At 34.3% G+C, this 10,210-nt stretch overlaps 1 pseudogene across 1 annotated transcript; it reads left to right on the plus strand.

Annotated features, from left to right (window-relative positions):
* The first annotated feature begins 2,466 nt into the window (after window positions 1-2,466).
* On the plus strand, window positions 2,467-2,556 carry BDBG_18032 (annotated as a pseudogene). Its single transcript has one exon. The product of its transcript is annotated as a tRNA-OTHER (tRNA).
* Window positions 2,557-10,210: the final 7,654 nt, after the last annotated feature.

Here is a 10,210-nt window from a genome sequence, read left to right on the forward strand (position 1 = left end):
AGACTTTAGATTCACAGCCTAAATTTCAGAAATCTGAGATAAAATTGATAGCACTATAATAATACTTATTATAAGAACAGAGAGTCATTGCAAGAAACACATACAATGTGATAGATAAAGAGATAGACAGTATTAAATAGAAGAGAGAGTGAAATTCTTGTATACAATAATAATATTCAATAATAATAATAATGAAGATAATTATTGAAGAATGAAAAAGTTAGTAAATAAGTAATATAATATAGTGAAAGCTTCTTTGTAAGAGTGTAAGTAAGATACTAGTCAAATCAGAAATAGACTGTATAATTATAAATATTAACAGTATGTTAATCTGTATAAAGCTAGAGCTTATATTATAATCACATAAGTATGACTGAATCTGATGAGAGAGAATATAATTCAGAAGAATATACAGTCACTGAATAATAACACAGTTACTTTCAAATACACTTATAAATATAAAGAAGCTCTAGCAGTCACTAATTAATTTAATCTATATACAAGAAGCCCGGCGTACGCCTGTAATATTACGCTGACTTAAGCAATCTTTGAATTATACTTTAATAAATCACTCTATGTTTCTGAGCTGAGAAGTTATTATTGTATATATTTAATTGTTACTTCTTTATATTTTTCTATATTCTTATTATCTTGATATAATCTCAACATCTATATTTTCTTCTGTACAATCAACACTTAATCTGTATTTAATATTATATGAGAACTCATCATCAGCTCTGCTTGTATATAAGTATAATAAAAGAATAATAATAATAATAATAATTAAAAGACGGTTATACAATATAGAATTACTGATTTTAAGAGATATAATTAGACTGACTGATAAGATTATTAATTTCACATTTACTCTTATTTAATCTGATTTCATACATTTCTTAGCATAAATTCTGCTAAGACTAATCATTTAAAAAACATGCAAAGTAACTATTAATCAGATCTCAAAATGAAACTATAACTTAGAAATATTAAGAAAGTAATCTCATTTAATCTCATTTAGTTCTATTCTTAATATACAGTTAGTATTTTTAGAGATTTTAAAGTTTCTTTTAGTCTATTTTTAATTTTTTAAAAAGTAAGAATAGTTGGTAATACTCAAATGAGATTTAAAGTCATTTAAAGCAATAAAATGAATTTAAATTGAGAAGTGGAAATCATAGTCTGATTTTGAAAATGTAATAGAAGAGGTAATAGAGGTGATACGGAGTGATACGGAGTGAAAGAGAGTAGTAGAGAAAGAGAGTAGAAGTGATAGAGATGATAATGATGATAGAGAAGATAGAGGGTGAAGAGAGTGAAAGAGATGAAAGAGATGATAAGAAGTGATAAGAGAGAGGTAGAGAGTGATTCAGAGAGAGGGTGAAAGTGATAGAGAAGCTGCGGGGCGGTAGAGGCGGTGGTGATGATAGAGGGAGTGAAGGGTAAGAGGTGGAAGAAGTGGTAAAGAGAGGGTAGAGAGTGGTTGAGAGGAAGGGTGAAAGTGATAGAGAGGGCTGCGCAAGCAGAAAAGCGAGCGTAAGCGAGCATTTGATGCTTGTATATACAATAATCAAAAACAGTTTCTATTCTTTACATCTGTAAACATGAACACGGAAGTCTATACAGATGATTTCAGTACTAGACTGGCCGCTGAGACTATGAATTTCACATTTGATTTCATTTAGTCTGATCTTATACATTTCTTGGCATGAATTCTACTGAGACTAGTTATTAAAAAAATGTGCAAAGTCACTACATATTAAATCTCAAAATGAAATCATGACTTGAAAAAAATGAGAAAGTAATCTCATTTAATCTCATTTAGTTTCATTCTTAATATAAAGTTACTATTTTTAGACATTTTAAAGTTTTTTTTTTTAAATTATTTTTAATTTTTTAAAAAGTAGTACTTTTTAATAATACTTAAAATAAGATTTAAAGTCATTTTAAGTAATAAAAATAATTTAAATTGAGAAGTAAAAATCATAATCTCATTTGAAAAATATAATAAGAGTAGATAGTAAGTCTCACTGAGACAGTATAAAACTACTATTTAATGTTAAAACTGTGTAATGAGATCAGTTGAATTGATAATAAGACTATCAAAAATTCTGATTTTGATCTCAGACACAGTCACACGGTCAGTCTATTCAGCACTAAAGTTAAAGATTATGAAACTGTTAGAACTATCATAATAAATGAAGCAGAAAAGTAGTTCAATATCAATCTTATTAACATAGCTTACATTCTGAATTTTCATATAAATATCATTGCATGAAAACTGTATTTTCATATAAAAGACATCTATTATAATGAAAAAGACTTCAGATTGTGAAAATATGCAGATAATATAATCTTTACATATGTTAAAGTATTTAAGAGATTGCTAGTTACAGAATATAGTAATATAACTGTTTTCTTAACTATATTAGAAAAATTCACTACTGAAGCTGATGAAGTTATTACACAGTCCCTGGTGGCTGAATGGTTAATGCAGCCACCCGGTAGGGCCTTGGCGTGGGAAACCAAGGCGCGTGGGTTCGAAACCCGCAGGGGATACATTAAATCCGGAACTCAAGCACCTCAGGTTTCTAATAAATACAGAGGTGTACAAATCACTTCAATGAATCACTCTATGTTCCTGGGCTGGGAAGTTATTATCACATGTATTTAATTGTCACTTCTTTGTATTTTTCTATGTTCTTGTTATCTTGATGTGATCTGAACACCTGTATTTTCTTCTGTATAATTAACACTTGACCTGTATTTAACATTACACAAGAACTCATTATAAGCTTCACTTGCATATAAGTATAATGAAATAATAATAATAATAATAATAATAATAAGTTATTACACAGTTCACATCTCACACTTCTAATATTACTATATCTGAAAAAATAATATTTTCAAATTCTTTAACTTATACAAATCATTCTTTCAACCTGTAAATACACACTTCTATAAAACTGTTTTAAAAACCTAAGATCTCTATAGCTACACAGTCTACATAATATAAAAGATTAGAACATTCTTCGAAATTCATCATTTAAAAGCTTGTAAATGATGCAACTAGTATTTAAATCTTATATAAAGAAGATGCTGCAGATGAGCTTAACACTGAGCTTTACAAACTCTGTTATTTATCTAATGCGAAAAATCAAATATCTAGATGTTTTTATGTTAAATCTCAAAAACTATTCAAATGTCTATATACTGATATTATACATGGCTTTACACAGTGCTATAATGATGAGTGTTATCTCATATATTTCATATCTGATTATCTTCAATTTTATATAGCTATCACAGCTAGACTAACCGTGTAACTGTGTCTGAGATCAGAATCAAACTTTACAGTTATTATATTATCTAAAAGTATTACTTCTGATCATGATTTGTATTCATTATATTAATTTCAAATCATGTTATTTCAAATATTAAAGATCTCAGATTCACTTTTCAAATAAAAATCTAGTCTTAGATAAAGAATATATTTGAATTCTTAGTTACATTTTCATTCTGATCTCATTATTGAGAATGATATTAAATAAGATTATGAAATTATTTCTCACTTATATAATATCATAACATAGTACTCATTTGTTAAAAATTTAATAGATAGTATTATTAAATATCATTACTTTTCTAAATATAGATCATAATTTATATAATTTTAATTATGAAAAAAATATAAAATATAAAAAAAAACAAAAAACAAAAAATATAATAAAAACAAGAAAAAATCACAATGAAAAAAAAAGGAAAAAAAAATAAAAGAAAAAGAAAAAAATAAAAAACAAATAAAAAAAATCAAGATCACATAGCTGTAGCATTCTTAAAATACTCACTTCTCAGAGTGTTTATAATATTTTGTCAGGTCACGTGATCTGGCTTACTAATCCTTCCATCATATAACTTTCCACAATCTAGCAACCTTTCAATCACACAAGCTTTACATCTTTCACAGGTTATGAGACCTGTTTTGTGCAAAATTGCTGCCAATTCAGAATTCCTTGTCAATATAATCATTATTTAACTACTGCTTCATTCAATACACTCTTCAGGAGTTAAAATCATCTTATTCTATCAGTATTAATGTGTTTGAGCTCTTGATGATCAATAATACTACTGCTCGCTTAAAAAAGAGACTTGAGAAAACACATCACATTTGTAAAAAAGCAAGGAAAAGAGAACAATATTGGCAAGGATTCAATAAACAAATATAAAGATGGCGGATTCAATACAATCCCACCCACATACATGTTTGTGATCTCATGTCCTTTCCACTGAGTCAGTTGCAGTTGATGATGATGATTCTTCACACTCACACTCTGCTAGTGGACATCCTTCTGGAGCTTTTGAAAGCTCCATTGATGAACGCCCTGAAACACCCTCTCAATTTGAAGCTGGTTTGAATACAGCTCCTGACACGGTCAGGCCGGCCCCCCGATCTATCTGACAGCTTGATGCTGGTTCTCTTGATAAGAATAATGGACACCCAGGTGTCTACTGTTCGGGCGAGGCAATATCAGACCAACAGATGGAGCATCTCAAGATGATACTTGAGATGGACAAGGGGAAGTGAAGAGTCCTAGAACTCGAACTACAACTGGAAAAACTCTGTCAACAGAGATCCTCTACGGATCGACCACAGGATGTCAACAATCATCCTGCCACCACATCAACAGCCCGTACAGCCACATGGAATCCTAATCTCAGTGAAAGATTGGAATTCAACCTTTATGAACTGGATAGCCATGTTGGCAAGGCAATCTCCCAATTCAAGGAAGATGTCAAGAATACTGTGAGATCAAACAGTCTAACTGACACATTCAATTACATCACATGAAGCATCTTCATGAAATTGAAACTGGTTGATGCACAGTGTTGATATATGATAGAGAAACAACAGACTCAGAACCCTCTACAAAGAGATGATGAATGGGCACCATTCTGGGATGCCAGAAACCGGTGGCTCTACACATTCATCTTGAACTCCTTGAGTGCAGGTGTCAGACCATGTTTCTCCAAATATGATGAAAATTGGATCACTTATACCCTATGGAATGTGATTGAACAGGAATACTCTGTCCCTAAAACACAGTTACACTGTGAGACAGTTCTGGAATTCATGTCTCTTGGTGGCACACAGGTCATCAATCTACACACATTCTTTGATAAGTTCCGGTCCGCCATCACGAAATTGGAGATGTTGAATGCTTCCCCCCCCAGATGTGTGGATATTTGATACCTTCTACTCAGTTCTACCCAACAATTGGAGGAATTATGTTCAGAAGAAGATAGAGGAGATACAGGATTCCAAATCCACAGCTGTGGTATTGGATGTTGATCTTCTCATGGAGGAGATCCGTTCGCGGCTTGATCCTTCAAAAGATAAAAAGAATCTACAGAATACAGATTCTGCGGCCAACACCGCTACAACAGATACAACAACCACTACACCTACCAATTCTAACAACAATACATCGAATTCGGCCCGTGGAGGCCGTACTGGATGTGGTTGTGGTAGTACTCAAGGGGGCTCCCGAAACCATCAGGGATCGGGAAATCCACCTACATGTCCTGAATGCGAGAGATCTCACTTTGGCACCTGTTGGTTGGCCAATCCAGACAGTGCTCCAGATAATTGGAGGATCTACAACGCTGCAAGGATAAAGGAATTCAAAGAAAAGAAGGAAAAGATGTGGGGTGAGGCAATTATTGCAGCCACAGAGCTGCTTAACCTTATGCCAACCTCAACGATATTGTATGGGGGCCCTGAAAATACAAAGCCGATTACACCGTATGAGGCCTGGCTTGGAGCTCTACCTTCTGCACGCGGCATTCGCCGATGGGGTTGCAAAGCATTCTTGAAGATAGTCCCCAAGCCCATCAATAAGATGGCTTCCCGTTCCAAAGAGTTGATTTTTGTGGGATATGATGGTTTTACCAATTATAGATTGGTGGACCCCTCCAACGGGCGTTTATACATATCAAAAGACGTCATCTTCCAGGAGGACCTCCATCTTGCCGATCCATCGATACCAACAACGCACAACCCGAAGGTCCTACCCAATGCGGCCCGTAAAGCGGCTGCGGCGATTCCTTCGGCGACACCAGGCCTACCCACTGCGGCCCGTCAAGAGACTGCAGCGATTCCTGATCTGTTCATTGATGAGGAAATCCGACCTGAGTGTCCATTATTTCTCGTACCCACTAATAATTGGTGGATTGACTATGATATCTCCGCGAGAATACCTACCTTTTTAGTGCAGAATACACTGAACTCCCCAGAACCCACAGTTGAATCGGATGATCCTCCGACATCTATAAGGGATATCACTACAGTGGGGGAAGCTTCAGTGGGGGACAGTCTTGAAGACCTACCCACTGATCCTGAGATCGCTGCACTTCCAATCCCGAAAAACCTCACACGCGCCAAAGCTTCCATGGAATGGAAGTATTATTACAAGGCCTGTGTTAAAGAGATTAACTGTTTGAAACAGATAGGGGCCTGATGACTGATTGAGAGAACACCACAAATGAGTATCCTTCACAGCCAATGGGTATTTGACAAAAAGTTCAACAATATGAGTGATGTTATCTGCTATAAGGCCTGCTGGGTTATCTGCGGAAATCTTCAACAGAAGAGAGTCAATTACTCAAGGACCTTTGCACCTGTTGTCTCTGCATCCACCTCATGAGCTCTCATGGCGATCTCAGCATCCCGGGGATGATATGTTCTGCAGATTGATTTGGTGACTGCTTTTTTGAATGCCCAACTGCCTGCTGATGAACAGATATATATGAACCAATCCACAGGATTCCGCGAAGACTGTGGTGATCTTGTGTGTGAGTTGATGCAGAGACTCTACAGTCTTAAGCAAGCAGCACTCTTATGGTATGAGAAGCTGTAAAAGATGCTATTGCACTCAGGCTTCTGTGTCAGTCTCTATGATGCCAGACTATTTATCCACAATGGAAGACAGGTCTATATGACCATCTACGTGGATGATGTCCATCTCTACAGCCCGAAAATCGAAGATCTGGACTGGGCCAAAGCTGAAATCACCGCTAATTACAAGATCAAGGATGTAGGGGATTCCAACTGCTATCTAGGAATGAAGATTGATAGAGATTCAACTTCATTGACATTGTCTCAACCCCTCTTTATAAGGAATCTTCTGGAGGAGTTCTCAATGAATGACTGTCATTCTACATTCACTTCTATGGAGGAGAATGTTGATTTCATGAATGATGATGAGAAATCAATTGCATACACAGCAGAATTTACCCTACAGTTCTATCAATCCAGTATCAGATCCCTGCAATATCTGGCATTCAATACACATCCTGATATGAGCTTCACCACAGGATTCCTTGGATGATTCAGCTCCCGGCCTACATCAAAGAACTGGGCTGCATACAAGTGTACACTCTGATATCTACAGGGTTCAATCAATGAGAGTATAACCTATCACAGAGGTGCCGGAATTGAACCTGTAGCATATGCAGATGCCGATTGGGCCGGTAGGGATCCAGGATCCTGTTCAACCACCGGTTATATCATCTACATGGCAGGTGGTCCCGTTGCATGGCGGAGCTGCCGGCAAACAGGGGTCTTCAAGTCATCAACAGAGGCCGAATATATTGCATTCTCCGAGGCCGCATATGAGCTTGTCTGTCTCTGAGAGCTTCTAGAAGATGCTGGATTCATCCCATCCCGCCTCAACAATCTGGATGCTGATGATCACCTCATTCCCACCACAGCCAATGGTCTGGCTTATACAATCCATGCTGATAATAAGTCCACCATAGAGCTATCCTCTTCTGAAGCAATTTCACACCGCTTGAAGTATATAGAGGTCTGTTTTCACATCCTTCAGAATCTTGTCTGTAAGAATGAGATATCTATCTGATATGTTTCATCTGCTGAGAACACGGCAGATGGGCTTACTAAATCACTTGAAACATTGAAATATATGCATTGGAAAGAGAATATAAAGAAGATAGAGGGATAGAGGGATAAAAAATGATGTATATCATGACTGGTTTTTCATTGCTACACATTTTCCAGTCATTTTTTGTACCTGTACTTGATTTGAAGGTGAATTTTGTATATAGCATCGTGTATAGTTACTCTGGTGAGTGGGGGTGTCAGGTCACATGATCTGGCTTACTAATCCTTCCACTATATAACTTTTCACAAGCTAGCAACCTTTCAATCACACAAGCTTTACACCTTCCACATATTTATCATTAACTGTGTATCTCTTATAGTGAGAATAACACAGCTGTGATAAGTCATTGTCTTAATATCACTTAATAAATAATCAGTATATATCTGTATAAATGTGAATAATTAGAAAATATACACTTAAAAAGTGTCATCAGAGTGAACTCTACTGTCACTTGAATGATATTAAGAATGAAATACTGAAATTGATAATTCATCTTATTAATTTCATAGACAAGGCAGATGAAGATAATCTTGAGAAATATAAGATTCTCTAACTTCTGATAAAAATGAATCTCACAGAGAAACTCTATTTTCATGATATCAGAGACTGAGTATTATCAAAAAGTATTACTTTCATACAATGCATATTCACTTAATACAGTAATTTATTCTCTGTGTATGTGACTGAGAGTTATGACTTTTTCACACTACACAGCTCTCTCTGAGATGCTATTGTCAGTTTGTAACTTATACAGTCTTTCAGTTCAGTATATGCTGCATGTATGCAGTTCTGTGTACTGAGACTATGTTAGTTATTATAATCTGATATGATACTCACTTTTCACAGAGCATGTTTCATTTGAGAGAAGAAGAGAAAGACACAACCATTGTTTTATTAAGAGAGAATAAATAATTAGTATTATTAAATGTAATTTAATTCTTCTCTATTTAAAATTTGATTAGTCTATACTCTTTAGACTGGCCGCTGAGATCATGAATTTCACATTTAATCTCATTTAATCTGGTCTCATACATTTCTTGGCGTGAATCCTGCTGAGACTAGTCATTAAAATAACATGCAAAGTGACTATATATGAGATCTTAAAATGAAATCATGACTTGAAAAAAATGAGAAAGTGATCTCATATGATTTCATTTAGTCTCATTCTTGACATAAAGTTACTATTTTCAGATATTTTAAGGTTTTTTTTAGACTATTTTTGATTTTTTTAAAAGTAACACTTTTTGATAACACTTAAATAAGATTTAAAGTCATTTAAAGCAATAAAAATAATTTAAATTGAGAAGTGAAAATCATGGTCTCATTTGAAAAATGTGACAAGAGTAGATAGTAAGTCTCACTGAGACAGTATGAAACTACTATCTAATGTTAAAACTGTGTAATGAGATCGGTTGAATTGATAATGAGACTATCAAAAAATCTGGTTCTGATTCTAGACACGGTCACACGGTCAGTTTAATACTCTTTAATTTGAGGGTTTCTGAGAGTGTTTTAATAGTTTTCATACCAGCTTGAACTTGGTGGTGAATTGAAGAAGAAGAGAAAAGAGAGAAGAAAGAAATAAGAATAACTTATCTTTATAATATGAAAACAGAGAATTACTGTAATCATTCTCTCTAGTAACAAAGATCTGTTTTCTGCATATATCTCTGATATAGATTATATAATAACTGTATACAAAGAATATCAATAATGTATGCATTGAATAAAGATAATATTGCTATGTAATACTGTAGCTATTTCTATACATCTCAGAAAGTTATTAATAGTTTCTTTGAGTCTGTTTATGTTTGATAAGTCAATAATATATTTCAATGCACTTCTTCTTTCATCATTATCATCATTATTATTTTCATATCATTGCTAGCTGTCTTCTCTGCCTTCACCTCTCTCAACACTTATTAAAATTAATTATATCATTTCTCTCTAAATATTCTGCGGTTCTGCAGATTATCGAGACATGTGAGCATCATCACAGATTGAAGAGAGAGAAGAAGAAGAAATTTAAATAAGATAAGACAGTATAAAATATGTTATAATGCCTTGAAGAGGCTCTGTAAGAGAGTAGAACGATAATGATTTTAAGTAATACTTCTGATAGATTTAGACTGAACTAAGTATAGAAATAATACAGATGAGGTCATCAGAAAGAGATTGAAAAAGAAGACAGTGAAGAGTCTTATACAGTAGTAATGAAATCAGAAGAAGTTCTGAGAATGATTAAGGAA

This window comes from Blastomyces gilchristii (genome assembly GCF_000003855.2).
Source record: "Blastomyces gilchristii SLH14081 genomic scaffold supercont1.46, whole genome shotgun sequence".
Lineage (NCBI taxonomy): Eukaryota > Fungi > Ascomycota > Eurotiomycetes > Onygenales > Ajellomycetaceae > Blastomyces > Blastomyces gilchristii.